Source organism: Dermochelys coriacea, chromosome 5 (assembly GCF_009764565.3).
Source record: "Dermochelys coriacea isolate rDerCor1 chromosome 5, rDerCor1.pri.v4, whole genome shotgun sequence".
Classification (NCBI taxonomy): Eukaryota; Metazoa; Chordata; order Testudines; family Dermochelyidae; genus Dermochelys; species Dermochelys coriacea.
In genome coordinates, this window is record NC_050072.1 from 2,284,114 (window position 1) to 2,303,576 (window position 19,463).

Below are 19,463 nucleotides of genomic sequence, written 5' to 3' on the forward strand. Positions count from 1 at the left end.
GAGCCAGTGGTCGTGGTACATGTAGGTACCAATGACATAGGGAAGGATGGGAGAGAAGTCGTGGAGGGCAAATTTAGGCTGCCAGGTAAGAGATTAAAGTCCAGGACCCCCATGGCAGCAGTCTCTGACATGCTTCTAGTCCCATGTGCAGGGCCAGTTAGACAGAACTACAGAGTCTCAATGCGTGGATGAGACAATGGTGTAGGGAGGAGGGGTTTAGATTTATTAGGAACTGGGGAAACTTTTGACAAAGGGGGAGCCTGTACAGGATGGGTGGGCATCACCTAACCCAAAATGGCACCAGATTGCTGTCACTTAAAATTAAAAAGGTCGTTGAGCAGTTTTTAAACAAAGGGCTGGGGGAAAGACGAAAGATGCGGAAGAGCACGTGGTTTGGACAGAGACATCCTTTAGGGGAGGAATCTATTAATGGAGATTCTCTATGTCCTAGTAAGGAGGAGAGGATGGAAGATGATAAAATACAGGTAGGATCTGATGAGAAACAGTCAAATGAAAAAAAGTCCCATTCAATTACATCATGTAATGGCAGACTGCTGAAAAGTGACAAGTTTTTAAAGTGGTTATATACCAATGCTAGAAGTCTAAATAATAAAATGGGTGAACTAGAGTGCCTCGTATTACAGGAGGATATTAATATAATAGGTGTCACAGAAACTTGGTGGACTGAGGATAATCAATGGGACACAGTAATACCAGAGTACAAAATATATCGGAAAGACAGAACAGGTTGTGCTGGTGGGGGAGTGGCATTATATGTGAAAGAAAGCTTAGAATCAAATGAAGTAAAAATCTTAAATGAACCAAACTGTACCATAGAATCTCTATGGATAGTAATTCCATGCTCGATAATAAGAGTATAGCAATAGGGATATATTACTAACCACCTGACCAGGATGGTGATAGTGACTGTGAAATGCTCAGGGAGATTAGAGAGGCTATTAAAATAAAAACCTCAATAATAATGGAGGATTTCAACTATCCCCATATTCACTGGGTACATGTCACCTCAGGACAGGCTGCAGAGATAAAGTTTCTTGACACCTTAAATGACTGGTCCTTGGAGCAGCTAGTCCTGGAACCCACAAGAGGAGAGGCAATTCTTGATTTAGTCCTAAATGGAGCACAGGATCTAGTCCAAGAGGTGAATGAAGCTGGACTGCTTGTTAATAGCGACCAGACCATAATATAATTAAATGTAACATCCTTGTGGCGGGGAAAACACCACAGCGGCCAAACACTGTAGCATTTAATTTCAGAAAGGGGGACTACACAAAAATGAGTAAGTTAGTGAAACAGAAATTAAAAGTTACAACGCAAAAAAAGAAATCCCAGAAAGCTGCATGGAAACTTTTTAAAGACACCATAATAGAGGCTCAACTTAAATGTATACCTCAAATTAAAAAACATAGTAAGAGAACCAAAAAAGTGCCACGGTGGCTAAACAACATAGTAAAAGAAGCAGTGAGAGGCAAAAAGGCCTCCTTTAAAAAGTGGAAGTTAAATCCTAGTAAGGAAAATAGAAAGGAGCAAAAACTCTGGCAAATGAAGTGTAAAAATATAATTAGGAAGGCCAAAAAAAAATTTGAAGAACAGCTAGCCAAAGACTCAAAAAGTAATGGCAAAAAAATGTTTAAGTACATCAGAAGTGGGAAGCCTGCTAAACAAGTGGGGCCACTGGATGGTCGAGATGCTAAAGGAGCACTCAAGGACAATAAGGCCATTGCAGAGAAACTAAATGAATTCTTTGCATTGGTCTTCATAGCTGAGGATATGAGGGAGATTCCCAAACCTGAGTCATTCTTTTTAGGTGACAAATCTGAATGAACTGTTCCAGATTGAGGTGTCATTAGAGGAGGTTTTGGAACAAATTGGTAAACTAAAGTGTAATAAGTCTCCAGGACCAGACTGTATTCACCCAAGAGTTCTGAAGGAACTCAAATGTGAAATTGCAGAACTGCTAACTGTAGTTTGTAACCTATCATTTAAATCAGCTTCTATACCAAAGGACTGGAGGATAGCTAATGTGATGCCAATTTTTAAAAAAGGCTCCAGAGGTGATCCTGGCAATTACAGGCTGGTAAGCCTGACTTCAGTACTGGGCAAACTGGTTGAAACTATAGTAAAGAACAAAATTGTCAGACACAGAGATGAACATAATTTGTTGGGGAAGAGTCAACATGTTTTTTTGTAAAGGGAAATCATGTCTCACCAATCTACTTAGAATTCTTTGATGGGGTCAACAAGCATGTGAACAAGGGGGATCCAATGGGTATAGTGCATTTAGATTTTCAGAAAACCTTTGACAAGGTCCCTCACCAAAGGCTCTAAAGCAAAGTAAGCTGTCATGGGATAACAGGGAAGGTCCTCTCATGGATCGGTAACTTGTTAAAAGATAGGAAACAAAGGATAGGAATAAATGGTCAGTTTTCAGAATGGAGAAAAGTAAATAGTGGTGTCCCCCAGGGGTCTGTACTGGGCCCAGTCCTATTCAACATATTCATAAATGATCTGGAGAAAGGGGTAAACAGTGAGGTGACAAAATTTGCACACAATAAAAAACTACTCAAGATAGTTAAGTCCCAGACAGATTGCAAAGAGCTACAAAAGGATCTCTCAAAACTGGGTGACTGGGCAACAAAGTGGCAGATGACATTCAATGTTGATAAATGCAAAGTAATGCACATTGGAAAACATAATCCCAGCTATACATATAAAATGATGGAGTCTAATTTAGCTGTTACCACTCAAAAAAGAGATCTTGGAGTCATTGTGGATAGTTCTCTGAAAACATCCAATGTGCAGTGGCAGTCAAAAAAGCAAAGAATTTTGGGCATCATTAAGAAAGGGATAGATAATAAGACAGAAAATATCATATTGCTTCTATATAAACTCATGGTATGCCATGTCTTGAATACTGCATGCAGATGTGGTCTTCCTATCTCAAAAAAGATGTATTGGAATTGGAAAAGGTTCAGAAAAGAGCAACAAAAATTATTAGGGATATGGAATGGCTTCTGTATGAGAAGTAATTAAGACTGGGACTTTTCAGTTTGGAAAAGAGATATGATTGAGGTCTATAAAATCATGACTGGTGTGGAGAAAGTAAATAAGGAAGAGTTATTTACTCCTTCTCATAACACAAGAATAGGGTCACCAAATAAAATTAATAGACGGCAGGTTTAAAACAAACAAAATAAATATTTCTTCATACAACGCACAGTCAACCTGTGGAACTTTTTGCCAAAGGATGTTATGAAGGCCAAGGCTATAATATGGTTCAAAAAAGAACTAGATAAGTTCATGGAGGATAGGTCCTTCAATGGCTATTAGCCAGGATGGGCAGGGCTGGTGTCCCTAGCCTGTTTGCCAGAAGCTGGGAATGAGCGACGGGGATGGATCACTTGATGATTGCCTGTTCTGTTTGTTCCCTCTGGGGCACCTGGCATTGGCCGCTGTCGGTAGACAGGATACTGGGCTAGATGGACCTTTGGTCTGACCCAGTATGGCCGTTCTTACGAATTTCCTACCCTGTTGAAACCAGTGGGTTTAAAGAAGGCTGGCCGGTGGGCATGAGTGTGAAACCAGGCATCTCCAGCTAGATGCTGGTTCTGACTAGATACTTGGCTTATGCCAAAGGGGCAGGAGTTTTAGGTGATTCATAGTGCTTGCATGAGAGACCAAGCACCAAAGGGCTTTCCAATGGGTTTGGGAGATGTTAAGCACAGACCCAAGGTTGTCAGGGACTGCAATAGGGCAGTCTGACCTAATGGTCAGTTGGAAGGTGTGCCACAGGTCAATCCAGAGTCAGAGTGGGGAGCCATGCCATGGGTCAAGCCAGAGTCAGTAACTGGAGTTAGAGCAATGAAGCAGGACCCAGAACAAGGAGTGGGAACCAGGCAAGGAGGCAGGAACTTGGTCTCATGGGTCTGGTCAGGTCCAACGATTAGCTGCTCAGACAAGGGGTAGGATAGGAACAGGAAGTTTTATATTGATGGTGTCTAATCAGCAGTCTGCTGTTGAGGCAGTTCCCTCATCTGGCCCTGAGGGTAAGGCTCTTGTTTGGTAACTCCATAGGCGTGGGTTTGAGACCCATGGTGCCTGACAGGCTGAGGATACTTTCCTTGGTGGTGGTTTTGATTTGGAGCTGAAGTCCGAGCGATGGAGCTCTGGCTGTATCTAAGAAGTGCGAGCTTTGCTGCTGTTTTTGCAATAAAAATCCTTGTTCCCGTGTGTAAAGCCTTGTGAACAAAATAAATGAGGACTGTACTGCCAGGAGTGTGTGTGCGCACTCACACTCAGCGAGGAACAAAGCCACCGGGGAATCCCAAATCCCCCATCAGGCACTCAAGGCAGGGGCAATATTCTACTAAACTCGCACTATGCTTGCTTAGTTATGCCACACCTGGCAGAGAGACCCTTGGTGTAAGAACCTGAATGGAACAGAATAGATGGAGCTAAAGGGTTAAATTCAGCCCAGGAATAGCAGGGTGCAGATCCCTTGGATGTAAGTAACAGTGGGTTCTGCTTACTCCAGTGCAGAGAATCCACTCATGACTGCAAGGAAAGTGGAAATAGGAGCAGGATCATGGTCTAGGCAGGTAGTTAGTGAGGGAAATGTGGGTCTTGTCTTCTTCCCCTCACCTCCCAGGTGCTCAGAGGTTGCAGATGGGGGAGCACGGCTGGAACAGGCCATGGTGAATCTGTCCCTGAAAAATAAGAAAATGGCCTGCTGCCTTGTTGTGGCATGTCTGCAAACATCTGTGTGTGCTGCTGGCTTTGGCCTGCAAGACATGGGGCAGGTTCCACCAATATGTTGGCTGCAAAAATTGACACCTCCCCTCCCCCCGCTTCACCTGTGCTGTGTTGGAGAGCAGGTGACCTCTGAGTTAGAGACTGGGATGCTGAATCACCCAAATGCCAGCCCTGCAGAGTGGGGAGACTTTCTGGAGCGGGTCAGCCATGTGACTCAACTGGCAGCAAGCAGATCATCAGCTTACTTGCTGGGTTGACAGTGCTGGAGCCTGGTGTTCGGCATCCGCCAAACAGCAAGGGGTCCTCCTACACCGTCCAGCCCTGAACCCCTGGTTTCTGTGGCATTCTGCTGTAGCAATACCGTGCAGTGGCCAGGCAGGGTGAATTCCAAAAGGAAGCAGTTACTGAACTAAGTAGGAGCACGAGCCACACGATGGCCTTCACCAAGTCCCTGCGATTTATTTCTTGTTATGTTCATTGTATTTTATACCATCCCCTTGCTTTTAATTCTCAATGCACTGCAGAATTTTCTACTGCCCTCTAACTGCAGCCTGTCGGCCACCTTAGGCAGCCCTCAGTACTGCTGGGATTACACCCAACCTCCATTGGAAGGTTTTATTTGCTATCATGGGGGTTACAAATGTAATTACAAAAAATAAAAATGCAGAGCTCCTGGAGAAGGGGTGGATTCTGTGGCTGCAGAATCACAGAACGTGATTTGTGTGGGGAAGAGAGTGGCCCATTTAGTTCTTGGCCTCTGTGCTGTGACTACCATCAAGGGGGTCAGTTAGTGCCAACTTGATGGAGTGTTATTGTCAGGTGAGCACTTTCCACTAGGAACAGGCCTGAAAACCCCCAATTTGCTTCACAGAGGGGCCATGGCCAGATACTAACCACTTCTCGTCACTAGCAACCTGTAGCCGTATTTGAAGCAGTGACCTTGTGAGGAGCGGCGTTGTGTCCCATTACTTGGCCCCTATGGTGATGGACTGTTCAAGGAACAAGGCTTTTCCAGCTCTTTGTTCTTTCAGGTCCCATCTCCCCACGTGGGGTTGGGTGGGATCACTCCCTGGTGTAAGTTCCTAGTGCTCTGCTCAGCAGTGCTCCCTGAGAGGAGCACTAGGAATGTACAGGGGAGAATAACATCCCCTTCCCTAGGATATTCTTCCATGCCATGATCTGTTCTGATCTCCTTCAGGGTTTGAGTAGGAGCCATGAAAGCCTGGCCCCAAAAAGCTGTGTGAGAGCTGCTGCTCCATCCCCACTCCCTACAAGCCTGTGTTGTCTCACAGCTCAGATACAGACCTACTAGCTCTTGTTCATCATGCCTCCTCCTAAGATCCATTGCTCCAGCTATGACAGAGGCCTGGACTAGACTTAAAATTTAGGTAGCGATAGCTACAGCACTCAGGGCTACAAAAACCACCCACCCCTCAGCACCAGAGCTGTGCTGGCCTAGCCCTGATGTAGACACAGCTCGGCTGCTGGAAGAATGCTGCCATTGACTTAGCTATATTGATCAGGGATGTGGTCCTACAGCAACGGTAAAACCCCTGCCATCATTGTAGGCTGTGCCTGCTCTCCGGCCTCATGCCCCCATAGCTACGGCCCTGCCCCTGTAAGCCCTGTAGTGTAGACATGGCCAGAATCTGCAAAGAGCGGTTGGAGGCATTGCCCGTCTGTTGTTTAGACAGTCCTGGTCCTTGGTCACTGGGGTACAGGAGAGTCTGGCAGGTGACACGGGCATCCAGGTACTAGCACCTGTTTCAACCTGTCCTTCCTTTCGTGTGAGATTACCCGTGTAAGGATGAAGTGAGCTGTAGCTCACGAAAGCTTATGCTCAAATAAATTTGTTAGTCTCTAAGGTGCCACAAGTCCTCCTTTTCTTTTTCGGTGTAAGGAGCAGCTGCTCCTCCTGCTTCCCCTCCAGCCTAGAGCCAGGCCGGGGCGGCGGGGGCACGGTGGGTCCTTGCTGCAGCCGGTGAAAGGCTGGAGCCTGTCTCCACAGGGCTGTAGGAACAGGAGGGCAGCTCCTGCCCTAGGCCTGGCTCCATCCCGCTGAACCCCTCCCCGGGGACGGGTGCCGAGCTTCCCCCGCTCCCCTGCAGCTGCCCCGGGAAGGCTGCAGGGCGGTGCTCGGCGAAGGGGGGCTTTTGCCGGTGCTGTACTGCAGGCAGGCAGCGGGTGCCCAGGAGAGATGTGAATGTCCTCCCTTGTGCCCAGCGCTCCTCGCTCCGTGGGGCAGCCCCTCTTCAAGGGGCAGCGCGGGGCAGAGCCCCCTCTTCCCCCCCGGGGCGGGCAGGCGGCACCTCGCCTTCTGGGCCTGCCATGGACACTGCGCCTCGCGCTGGGGCCGTGCGCAAGCCCCGCCGCCGCGTGCCTCAGTTTCCCCCCGGGCCGGGCCGGGCCGGGCCGGGCCGGGGCCTTGCTAGGGGAATGGCGGCGGCCTGGCGGGCGCGGAGGCGAGCGAGCCGGGCCCGGCGGCTGCCAGGTGAGGCGGGGCGGGCCCGGCCCGGGGGCCGAGGCGGGGCGGAGCCGCGGCCGGCGCGATCAGCTGGCAGGAAATGGCCCGGGAGGCGGGCGAGAGGGAGCCGGCCGGCAGCCCGGGCCCGGCGTGTCACCGCGCGCGGGGGGCTCCCCCGCCGCCGCCGCCGCCGCCCGCTCGCCAGCCCGGCCCCGCCGCCCCCCTGCCGCGGGCCTAGGCGCCGGCCGCTGCGAGCTCCGGGTAAGTGGGGCCCGGCCCGGCCCGGCCCGCTCCGCTTTGTCTCGTTCCCCCGTTAACCCCCCGCCCCGGCGCTGGGGGAGCGAGACCCGGCCCGGGGCCCGGGGCGGCTCCGCCGCTGCCCGTCCGTCCCCAGCCCCGCCGGGGGACCCCGCGGGCTCCGCAGCCTGGGGCGGGCGGGCCCGGGACCCCCCCGGCCCTGAGAGCGCAGCGCTGTGTCCCGCCGGGCCGGGGACCCCCCCGCCCCGCCAGCCCCTCGTCTGTAGTGCAGACCTGGGGCAAGGAGGTGGGTTCTTCCGGGCTGCTGTGTCTGAAGGGGGTAGGGTCCCCAAATGTTTTCTGTTGTTCTCCCCCCTTACCAGTTATGGAACCTGTCACCCCCTGTTCTCCTCCTGAGCCGGGGCCACAGCTAGGAGCAGGGCCAGGGCCGGATCAGAGCTGGGGACAGAGCGGGGCTGGATGGCGCTCCCTCCCCACCTCCCATGGGGGTTGGCCTGGGCCCATCTGCACCCCCCCAAATGTTCCTCCACTGCCTCCTAGGGGGATGCGTCCCAGAGTTTGGGGACCACTGGGGTGGGGAGCTGTGTCCTGTGTGGGTCATTGCCCACAGAGGGCGAGGAGGAGCTATGCCTAAGCTCTGTAGGTCCAGCACCTCTATAGAGTGGCGCTGCTTAGCCCTCCCTCCCTGCCTAGCCAAATGAAATGCCATGCGGGACGGGCACAGTTTGTGTCCTGATCCAGAACCCTGAGTGCAGGGCAAGGGGGAACCGCTGCCCTCAGCTCCGATACCAGTCCTGTTTCCTCCCATGTCGGATTGACATGCTTGAGCACAGGGCCTGGCAGGGTGTGGGTGTGGGTTTGAGCTGGTCTGTCTTGGCCCCGGAGAGGAGTTGGGAGCGTTCTCACCTCAGTGAGCAGACCTGTGGGCTGCAGTGCTCCCTTTGCTGTCCCTGCCATTGTCTTCGCCTCGCACTGAGCATGGGCTGTACCTGGGGACTGGGGCAGAGGAATCCTTGCAGAAGGGATGTGCTGAGGGGAGGGTTGCTCCGGAGCCGCACCTGCCTCTCTTCTGTCTTTGGATCCCTTCACTGCCTCATGTCGCTGGAATGGTATTCGTGTCCCCTAAATTTGGGCAGCCAGACTGTGGCCTAGGGACTAAACGCAGCTTTGAGGCCTGTGCTAGTCTCGTTGTCACTACAGAGATGTGGTGTGTGAGGACTGCAAGTCACAGCATGCAGCCCCCCACCTCCATCTGAGCCATTTGCATATAGAAGGTAAGGGTGACTGCAGTGGGGTTTGTCTTGTGTGCGTCTGTTGCTGCGCGGGGGCTTCCGGCAGGCTGTCAGCAAGGCCCTCAAACGGGCAGCGTGTGGCCAGGGTCAGCTGGTAATTGTATCCCAAATGATTTCTGTGAAAAGTCTTTCATTCAGGCTGGGTCCCAAGGGACTAATTGAAATAACCACAGTGCAGTGGTGCTGGCAGCAGGGGCGAAAGGCCCCCTTAGGGCCTGGAACTGCATGGTGAGTATGGCAGACAGAGAGGTTGTTCCAGCAGCCCGGAGCTGCAGAGGAGACAGCTCATGAAGCAGTTGTGGCCAGGCTCTTGGGAAGGTCAGGGAGGAATCTGCTACTAGACGCTCAGGAAAGTGAGGCAGGGCGAGAGGAGGCCTGTAAAGTCAGCAGGAGCAAGTCCACGGAGAGCTTTTGAAAAGAGGACAAATACGTCCTGGATTGTGAGATGAATGAGAGGGTGGGAACAGTGTGAAAATGAGGTTGGTGCCAGGAGGCCTGAGTTCTCTTTCTGGTTTGGGTACTCTCTGGCCTGGGGTCACACACTCAAAAATTAGCATAATCTTCGCTTCCCCTCTGTCTACCCTCCACCCCTCGACCACAGTGATCATCAATGAGTTTATAAAGTGCTCTGCAAGATGCAAAGGATCCTGGTAGAGACCTGGCCACTGATTGTCAAGACAGGCAGAGAGAAGGGTCAGGAGGCACTGCTGAGGGTGCCAGATTAGGACATTTAGGTAGCACCAGTGAGTGGCAGGGAAGAGGGATGTGTGAGGTACAGATGAGACAAGGGAGAAGGGGCTCTGTTTCTGCCTGGTCTGGAGGAGGGAGGGTGTTCTGGGTCAGGGGAGATGCATGAACCAGGTAGGATGGGGTGTGGAGGGCGGCAGCCATGACGAGGTTACCCTAGTGGGGAGAGGTCCCTCGTGTGGAGCCCTGTGCTGACTTTGAAGAGAACTGTGAGGGGGGGGGGCATGCGGAAGGGAAGCTTTTCTCTCCTGGAAGGAAGGGGCTGTTAACTAGCGGGGCTGGAAGAGCCGTGACCTCGGTGCTGTGGCTACAGAAGACCCCAGACTGGAGAGGGGAGCTAAGCAGCAACCAGTGTATGTCAGGGTGAACTGGAGAGGGGGCATATCAAAGAGAAATCTTGGCTGTTCACTCTGGGTCCTAGAGCATGGGGCTTGTAGCTGACCCCTGGTCCTGCAGCTTGGCTTGTGCCTCTCTGGTATGGCTACTTTGAAGGAGAAGGAATTGAGGAAGAAGTAGCAGTTCTTCTGGTACAATCCTCCTGGAGCCCTCCTGTCCCATGGCAGCCTGGGGTGGAGGGCATGTCTGCTCTAGATAACACTTCTCAGCCCTGAAGGGGGGGGGCAGCATTGTACTCTGCTTCCTGCTTCCCGCTCCCGCCTCAGTAGAACTGCTCTAGCTAACCAAAGCCCTACAGGGAGAGAGCCGAGCGCTAAAAGAGATGCCAGTAGGGGAGACAGAGCCACAGCCACTGACCCGGAGGCAGATGAGATGCGGGCCTGGGAAGCTTTCCGCTGGAGTGGTGCTGTGGCAGGCGAGGGAAGCCTGCTTTAAGGTCATCCTGGGCTCCAATGCCATCCTGGGTCTTGCATGTGATTGTTAGGCAGGGAAATACAATTCCAGATGATTATGTAGCTAATCCGGGTTAGCTGTGTCTCCTCTCCCCAATGGGCCATATGGGGCACAGCTGGCAGACAGAGGCCAGGAGAGGAGGCTAGCAAGGGAGATGAACTGGCAGGCTAAACCTTTCATTTTGTCTGCCCTTCGTAAGGAACGTGAGGCATGGGGAGGAGGAGACCAGCTTCCAGCATCAGCCTCAGACTATACGTGCCAATCAGTCAACGTACCCAGGGTGTTTAAGGGCGGGGCAGCCCCTGAGCAGGCAGAAGTGGTTTTTGACTGTTCAGGGTTTTCCCAGCATGCACCAAGGGTGAACCCCATCTGTGAACCACGGGGCAGGGTTTGTAGTTGGCAAATTTAGGTTTGGGTTTATTGCTGCCTGGGAAAGATTTAACAACTAAACTAAAAGGAGGTTGCCCAAGTCAGTCTGGTGTGGATGGGGCCTGGCAGGGTCTGCCCCGGCCACTGAATTGTGCTCCCCAAGCTGGCTCTTGCCGTTGTGAAGTTCACCTGTAACGTAACCACGCTCAGCCATCCTGAGTCTGCGGACAGCCTGGAACGATGATTTTCTGCTGTGCTCTGGACTCAGCAGTTTACAGGAGGTGGATACGGCCTCTGGGGACTGCCCTGAATGTAAGGGAATTCCCTGGACAACATAGAGCTGCTGCATGTGCTCTTTGCTGCCCCTTCTTCGCTGCATCCTTGGCAGAAGAAAATAGAGCACACAGCTGGAACACACTGCATTCCAGCTATTCTTAGCTTGCGGACAACCCCTGTGGGGCCACTGCAGCCAGGATATAAGTTAGAGCAGCCTTGAGACTGAGGTCTACACCAGGACTGGGCAGATCAAAGATACAGGGAGCACAAAGGTGACTAAAGGAGCAGGAATAGTGCAATGGAAAACTGAGCTTGGTGACTCTGAGAGAAGCAATAACTGCCTCTGTTCATCTCGGTGAGTTGTTCATTTTGGAACCTTATGATGGTGTAAATGTCAGTGTTGTTAACTATTCACTGGATTAACTGCAGAAACAGCCAGTTAATGTGCTTCTCTCACAATACTGATCTGCCTTCCACATGTACAAAGTCCATCCTGTTCCCTGTCCAGCTGCCAAAGCCTCTCTCCCACCCTACTCTCTAACAGCTTGGGTAAGGCAGTGATTCACTGTTGGTACAAACGTCTGCAGCATGCTGACAAGCTAGGGGTGGAGTGAAATGCACTGAATTCAGCCCCCGAGTCAGTGGTGGTCCACCTTTTCAGCTGAATCTGGTGTTGCAAAAAGGTCAAGGGGCCGTAATCAATATAGTGGGGCAGATTCTCTGCCTGTTCTGCTCCAGTTGTGCCTTTCAGACAGCGCAAGGGGAACAAAAACCACCCTCAAGCCTCCGGCTGAGGCTTCTGCTAGGTATGGGAGAGATCCCTGCAGGTGTAGAGCAGTGTAGATTGTCACAGTTCAGGGCATCTGCACCTGTATTCCCACTCCGTGGTCCAGCCAGGGCACCCATTCTAGGCTCCTGGCTCCTTAGCTGTCACCTCTTGGGTGGAGACTGCACCTCTCTTCCCCTGATGGATTTTTCCAGGCCGTCCAGTTCCCTGCCTACACTGTGAGTTCCCCAGCAAATCAGACCACTTAAGCAGGCCTGGTTTGCTTGCTCTTCGAAGGCTATGAACAGTGTAGTTGGCCACAGTTACAAGTTACCACACAGCTCTTTTATTTTAAAGGGAAAGAATCACATTTTACAAACAATAAAAGAACTGACATGCATACTAATAAGCTTACCAGAGATCACCCTAACTCAGTCAGTCCTTGTAACTTCACCCAGAGTTTTTTCCCGGGGCAACAAGTTCATAACAGCTTTTGCTCAGAACAAGAACAGTCTTGAGTCTGAGAGTCGCTGCTTTCTCCAGTGTGGTTCTCTGATCTTGTCCTCCTGTAACAGGTGATCAGCAGACAAAGGTCCCTTCTTCGAAGCAAAGCTTCAAAAGGAAGCAGAGAGATTTCCTGGGATACCCTCTTAACTGTAGAAGTTCTTGCTTGTGTGGCATGTTGTTTCAAATGGTGGTTTGATGCTCCTAACGCTTCCCAGGGTTTCCATCAGTCATGTCTCCCCCTGCTCTTCTGAGATGTTACATACAGTCCCACAGTAATGCATAAACATTTGCATTTTTAATACCATGAACTCCCAAGACACCTAAACTTAATTCAGTAAGGTTTGTCCAGGAGATTTCAGAAGACAGCCAGATCTGTCACAGACAGCTCCTGCACTTCCTTCCCCACAGCCCTGGTGAGGAGTGGGAGTGGCTGGTACACACTGTGCTTCTCCTATCCCCAGCTGGAGCAGGGTTCCTAGGGAACTGTTGTCAATTGGTGCAAGTTAGAGCAGCTCCCAGGATGCCCTTAGCTTGGCTAGAGAGTGAAGCACAGCTGTGCTTTCATGCTGCTGGTGAATGTGGAGGGGTTTCAGGCTTAGAGAAACGGGCAAGGTCTTGGTCCTCAGGCCTGCTCTACACCTAAAACTCAGGTCGACCTGGCTGTGTTGCTCAAGGGTGTGAAAAATTCACACCCCCGAGAGACATCGTTAAGCTGATCTGAGCCCCAGTTGTGTTAGGTTAGAGCCCCAGCAGCACCCTTGTTTAGGTCAGTAATTAGGGCACTGGCCTCAGAGCCAAGACACCTGGCCTCAGCCACTGACATGTTATGTGATCTTGGCTAAGTCTGTCCTCTGTGCCTCAGTTTCCCCCAATGGTAAAATGAAGGCCTAGACATCTTTGCAGCGCCCGGGGAGATGTGGGTGCCAAGCACATGGAAACACTAAGTGGTGTTGCTACTTCCATGGGAATGGAACAATGAAATGAATACTTACCGACAGCGTGGTTGTGATCCTGAATTGTGGCCACGCATGGGCTTTGTAGCTGGAGTGAATCCTTCCTGGCTGGCTGTTACACGTTCTTGGTATTTGCCTGTTGTTTCGTTCCTCTGTTCCTAGTGATCCCAGGGAATGTTCTGAGCTGTATGCGGGGATCGTGTACGTTTAGCTTACCCTGCCCCGTCCTGGGTTAGCGCTTGTGGCTCAAAGAAAGAGCTTGTGTCCAATTCCTGTGAATTGTCCCACAGGAGCAAAGGCAAAAAAGGGTGTTGAGGGTACATGTGCTCTTTGCAGGGATGCTATAAGGAGCACCACGTACCCCATCCGCCCAGGGCGCTGCACCCACATGCCTGCTCGCTCTCGTTCCTTGGCACAGATGGATGCACCCTTTCGACAGAACCTCACTTCTCTCCGTGAGACCTGTGCTGTACCCCAGCCTGTCTCCTGCACATAAGCTGCTGTAATGCCCGATCTCCGCCCGCCGCTGCCTGTGGGGAAGGGGAGGCTGAGACTAGTAGAAGAGCTCTGGTAAGGAGTGATGCTGGTGGAGGCTGGGCCTGGGGCAGATCCCTTTTCATTAGGGTTCCTTTCCCCAGGGTTCATGGGAGGTTGGGCTGAGAAGCAGCTGGCACAGGAAGAAACCTATAACACCATTCTGCTGTCTACCTCCAGAGCACTTTACCAACAGTGATCCTCCAGCCCCTGGGCCTTGCTGGGCTGGCTCCCTCTCCCCACTTCACAGGGCCACAGCCCAGCAGTTAGCCTCGAGCCCCCCAACTCTTCAGCTGATCCAGAGACCCAAAGTCAGCCTGGCATGGGGTGCTGCTGGGACTTGAGCCCCACTCCAGCCTCTCTGCCTCACCCCTTCCCCAGTGCTAGAGCTGGTTGCCCAGTTACCCAGAGGGGCTGGCTGTAAAATCGGAGGGGCTATTCACTTCATTTAGCAGTGGTTGTGGGGGGAGGCCCTAATGTGTGTGGTCTAACCCCTCCCCTGAAAGATTCAGTGTGTTTAGGGGGCCGTGCATGTGAGGGACGTGTCTTGGGGTAGCACAGGGCTAGGCGTGTGTTCCAGCTGTACCCAAGGGTGGGTTCATAGGTGCTGGGATCTGCCTGTGCAGGGAGTTGGGCCCTGGGTCTGGGCGTGCTGGGTAAATCTCTGGAGAGCGGAGGGTGGGGTGTGTGTGCAGGATGCCAGGCAAATAAAGTGAACTGGCAGGCAGCCTTGGGGCTGTTTGCTCCCTGCTCCACCCCCCAGCTGCTTATCTCTCCCATTCTTACTCCTGGCAAGGCTCCCGTCCATGGGGCCAGCTGCTGCTCTGGTGCATCTGAAGAGGATGAGCCAAGGAGCCAGTGGCCCCAGCTTTCTGCCCTGCCTGTTTCTCCTGTTGCTGGGGACAGCCTGGTTCCTCCAAACAAGGGGGATTTGGTGAGGCCTGGTGTGACCCCTCCTCTTCCCACCTGGCTTGGTGCCATCTGCAGTTTATGGCATCACCCTGGCAACGCTGGTGAGGCTACACACACTGGCTCCTGGCATGAGTGTGATTGCTCTAGGAAGCGGGGGGGGCTCACAGATTAGAGTCATCAGGGAAGGCCCAGAGGAGGTGCACTCCTGGTGCTGGTGCTGCACAAAGCCCAGGAGAATGGTCTGTAGGGAACAGCGCAGGCCTGGTTCCAGGGTGAGGGGAGAGCTGGAAAAGCCCCATGACTCTGCAGACGTGCCTGAGTTGGGGGGGGGGTGGCACCGGGCCCCTTCCTGATGCCATTTGTGAGACTGGCTCAGCAGCCAGGACTGAGGGCCAGGACTCCTGGGTTCTAGTCCCAGCTCAGCTACTGTCTTGCTTTGTGACCTGGGCCAAGCCACTGAATCTCTTGCAGCCTGTTTCCCAGTTGTAACAAGCAGGGGATGAGACTGACGAGGCTGGAGGTGAATCGGTTAATTTTGGCGTAGTGCTTTGAGGTGTGAAGGGCTTAGCATGGTGACTCCCCACCCCTGCTGGCAGGTTCCTGCCAGGCACAGGGCTGTGTTGTGGATGGGGCAGCAGGGGATAGGGATGCATCTGGTTGCCCAGTAGGGAGGCAGTTCAGACCCTGTGAGTATGGATCCTTTAACCTGACCCTCTGTGGATGGAGCCACATGAGAGTCCTGGGGGCAGGGCTGCTGTAATCTCCGGACTGGGATGGAAGGATTTTCTGTGCTGTGGCAAGCCAGGCAGGGGCTGGTTGGGGAAGGCATGGGGTTGGGGACAGTCAGGTTTGGCAGGGCTCTGTGTGCTTTAGCAATCATGGCTGAGTCTCCTTTGGTTTTCTGCCTGTTTCCCTGCTCAGACGCTCGGCTACTGCAGACTACCCCCCGCCACCGGGGGCGGGAGAGAGGCATAGGAAGGGACACTGAATGCTCAGAGAAGAGCTTTGCCTTGTCTGTGTGTCCTGCAGCCTTCTCCCCCTGTGGCCATCAGCATGACCCCCAGCTCCTCACCTAGTACAGTGCTGGCTTGCTGTTACTGGCAAGATCCCACCCCCACGCTGTGTCTATGCCCCCTGCCACTCTTGGTGTGCTGGGCTTTTCTGTGGCTACTCACCCTGTATCCCTTCCCCTTGGCACACTGCATGGGCCTTACCATGCAGCTCTTGCCTGGCACCCCCCTGGCCCTCCCCGCAGGGTGGGACATGGGATCCCAGCCCCGGGTTCTGCCCTTTTCCTGCCCCCAGATACAGACTCTCGATCACCTTTCCTGTTGAGGCTGTTCTCAGGGCAGCCCCTTCTCTGCCCAGCATAGAGTCATGTGATGGGCAACTTGGACCCATCTCCGTGATTGTGCTAACCTGCTTATCTTTTCCCCCGTCTGAATTGGAGGTGACTTCTTTGTGGCCTCACTGCAAACGCCCGGTTGGGGAGACCTGCTGTCATGCCACCTGCTTGTCGCTGATGGAAGCAGGGTACCGACCAGAAATGGTGGAGGTGGGGTGTGGGTGACGCGTGGGTTCCTGTCCCCATTTGGCACAGCACTCCCCTGACTCAGGAACACTTGCCGGTGACTAACAGCTGCCAGCCCAGCCCATCCTGATCCCAGATGGACGGGGAGCAGATGGAAGCAGGAGCAGGGACAAGGAACTGTCTGGAAGGAGTCACTTGCTTCCAGTGCATTCAGATTCTCTGCCAGCCTATTGTTCTCTTGGGCTGTCTGGTCCTGAATGTGTCCCTGCCCGGCACCTCTGTGTCCTTCTGCAGCTCTCCTGGCTCTGGGCACTGATTGCCCTGTAGCTCTATCCTCAGAAACAGCTTAGCCACAGAGTCTCCCAAAGCCAGTGCCTGAGGCCCCAGTCTGTAAGTGTGTGTGGTGGAGTGGGCCTTGCCCAAATGCCCCCCTCGCCTGAGTAGCCACACTTGGTAAAGGGGGCTTTCCAGGCCACACAACACTAGCAGAGCTGATCTGTGGTTGCGCCTGCATTCCCGCCCTGCAGGGGCAATGGCTGATGGAGCTTCCCCGAACCCTGCGCGGGACTGGGGGAAGAGCTGGTTGGTGCTCTGCAGTGTGTGCAAACACCCCCGCGCGTTCCAGCACCTTGCACAGTGGGAATGGCACTGGTTCGGCTGCTCTCATCCCTTTCCTTTCTGACTGTCTCCCAATCTCTGGTGCTTGATCTTTTCCGTAGCTTGGCCTTCTCCCCCACCTGGGCTGCTACAGGATCTCTGCTTCCTCTCCTCCCACTTCAGTTGCCTCTCTGTGATGTCTGGCTGTTACCCAGCCCTCCTTCTGGGCACCGATTGCATAACTTGGGTGACCTTCTTACAACACTGGAGTGTAGGGAGAGACAGTGTGGCCCAGTGGTTGGAGCCAGGAGCCCCAAGTACTTGTTCCCAGCTCTGCTGCTGAATCCCTGGTGAGCTGGATTCCTGAGAGCTGCAGAGAGCTTTGAGGCTGCTGTGGGCTTCAGCTCAGCCCATCTGTTGTTTATCACGCCACAAAGGCTGGGGTTGGCGGGATTCCCCTCTCTGTGATATGGGTGACATCAGGTTAAAAGCCTTTGTGGGCTCAGCTGCCCTGGCAAAGCACATGGCCGGAATCGGTGAGCTTCTCATGTTCCTGTGAAAGCCACGCGGCCAGGCCTGAACGAGCTGGGGCCTGGTGTGGTGTTGCGCCTTGTGAGGCTCTCCTCAGTTCACAGATTCCTGCCTGGCCCGGCGCCTGCTCCAGTGGACCAGGGCCAGCTGGGGACGTAGCCACAGCCTGCACCCGGCATCACCTGCCCTGCGGGCCATGGAGACGACAGGTTCCCGGGTGCAGTGTGCCGGAAGCCACCGAGCACCCTGGGGCCGCACCTCCTCATTCACTAGCAGCTCCAGTCAGGTCTGTTTTCTGAGAGCTAGGACTCCTGGCGAATTGCCACCCCAGCCCCTCAGTTCACCACTCCTGGCGTACACGCCGTTTCTGGTGTCGTCCACAGCACATCCTGTGTGAAACCTGCAGCTGCACCTGTCGCGCTGATCCCTGGGGGATGCGGCCCGGCATGTGGGGGAGCTGTTTCTGGGTCCCTGCTCTGGGCTAATGGGCTGGGATGGGGGACTCCACGCGGAAAGGCAGGCTGGAGGCTGGTTGGAGCAGTCTGATGAGTGCCCGGGGTATGAGCTCCCTCGAGTGGCCGTGTACAGGTGTTCTGAAAGTCGCCCTGTGAGACACTCTGCTGGGTAGCCTGCTGGGAGGCTAGCTAGGGCTCAGGACATCTGGCCACAGTATGGCCAGCTCTGATGCCCTGGTCCAAGGCTCTTGTGTTACTGCCAGGCCAGAGGCCCTCATTGCACCTTGTCATGCACTTCTCCCCTGCCCGCCTCTGTCTCAAGAGAAGGGCCCCTGCAGCTGCGGATTTCCTTTTAGCCAAAGGCAACGCAGTGAGTGTCAACGTGGCTGGTGTGAGGGACCATCCCTGATTGTGGGGCGAGGGGGGTATGCCCAGTCCTGCAGTCTCTCTGGGAGACGAGACCCCTATCCTCATTGCCGCACAGTGCACTCTTCCACAGCCGTGGGAAGGCTCCTCCCTCGGAATAGACGGGGTGGCTATGGTCACACGTGGGCCAGGCCCGCCCTTGTTGGCAAGATTCCTGTCAACCCAGCCTTGCAGCTTTGGGCTTACTTCAGTTCAGGCTGTCCACATTGCAGCAGGCTGGGAGGGTGCAGGTGTATTGTCAGGCAGGCTGGGGAGTGGAAGGGATGTTGGTGTCTCACAGATGCTCCTGTAGCTGCCGCAGCCTTCTCTGCGGGGTGCAGCTTTGTAATGCAGAGCTGGTGGCCTGAGCAAAGGCGTCTTCACAGCGATTAAAAACCTGTGCTGGCCGGTGCAGCTGACTCAGGCTAAGGGGCTGTTTAATTGCAGTGTAAATGCTGGGGCTTCAGCTCTGGGACCCTCCCACCGCACAGGGTCCTGGACCCCAGGCACTAGCCTGAGCCCTAAGGGTATGTCTACACAGCAATAAAAACCCTGTGGTGCCGAGTCTCGGAGCCTGGGTCAATTGACTTGGGCTGCAGTGCGGACGTTTGGCTTGGGCTGGAGCCTGGTCCCTGAAACTCCCTGAGAGGGGTGAGTCTCGGAGCCTAACTCCAGCCCCAGCTTGCACATCTGCACTGCAATTTGTAGCCCCGTGATCCTGATTCAGCTGATCTGCCAGCTGCGGCTGCGCCGCGGGGCTTGATTGAAGCACAGACGTCCCCTTACAGTAAAAGGAAGCATGTTGCAATGTATGGATTGCTGGAGCAGTGGCCGGTGCACACTGGGTAGGTGCTGAATCCAGAATGTCGCCCTGCTCCTGAGTCCAGGGCCCAGGCTTGGCTCCTGGTTCAGGTCTCTGGCACCACACACAGCAACATTCGCAGGAGCTGCTGACCCCGTGGGAGCAGCACAGAGGGCCCTGAAGGGAAGGTGAGGCCTTGGCTGTTCTGCAGCCCCCCTGACCTAGCAGCAGCATTGACGGGCTCTGAGTGATGGCTGGCAAAAGATGGGGATTCCCGGGACTCCTCTGGATTTGCTTGTGCCCATGGTGGGAATGCCCTGGCAGGTGCCATGCTGGACAGTGTGTGCGCAGTGGGGGCCCGGGTGCTTTGGGCAGGGCAGACTGTGTGGGAGTGGGCTGGCAGGGCCGAAGGGAGGCTGTGTGCGGAGCAGAGGGGTGGTTG

The 19,463-nt window shown here is 53.9% G+C and overlaps 1 protein-coding gene across 6 annotated transcripts in view; it reads left to right on the top strand.

The window, feature by feature from the left end:
- The window catches only part of FAM214B (family with sequence similarity 214 member B), a 67,529-nt gene that overhangs the window by 22,921 nt on the left and 25,145 nt on the right, over positions 1-19,463 (top strand). The window contains exon 1 of one of the 6 annotated variants that reach the window (XM_038403974.2): positions 7,363-7,498. The exons of 3 other annotated variants lie outside the window; for them this stretch is intronic. The gene's annotated coding sequence lies outside the window, so the exon portion shown is untranslated. Of the gene's footprint in view, positions 1-7,362; positions 7,499-13,689; positions 13,825-19,037; positions 19,210-19,463 lie in introns of those variants that run through there. 2 more of the 6 variants (XM_038403973.2, XM_043514627.1) reach the window with 2 other exon arrangements.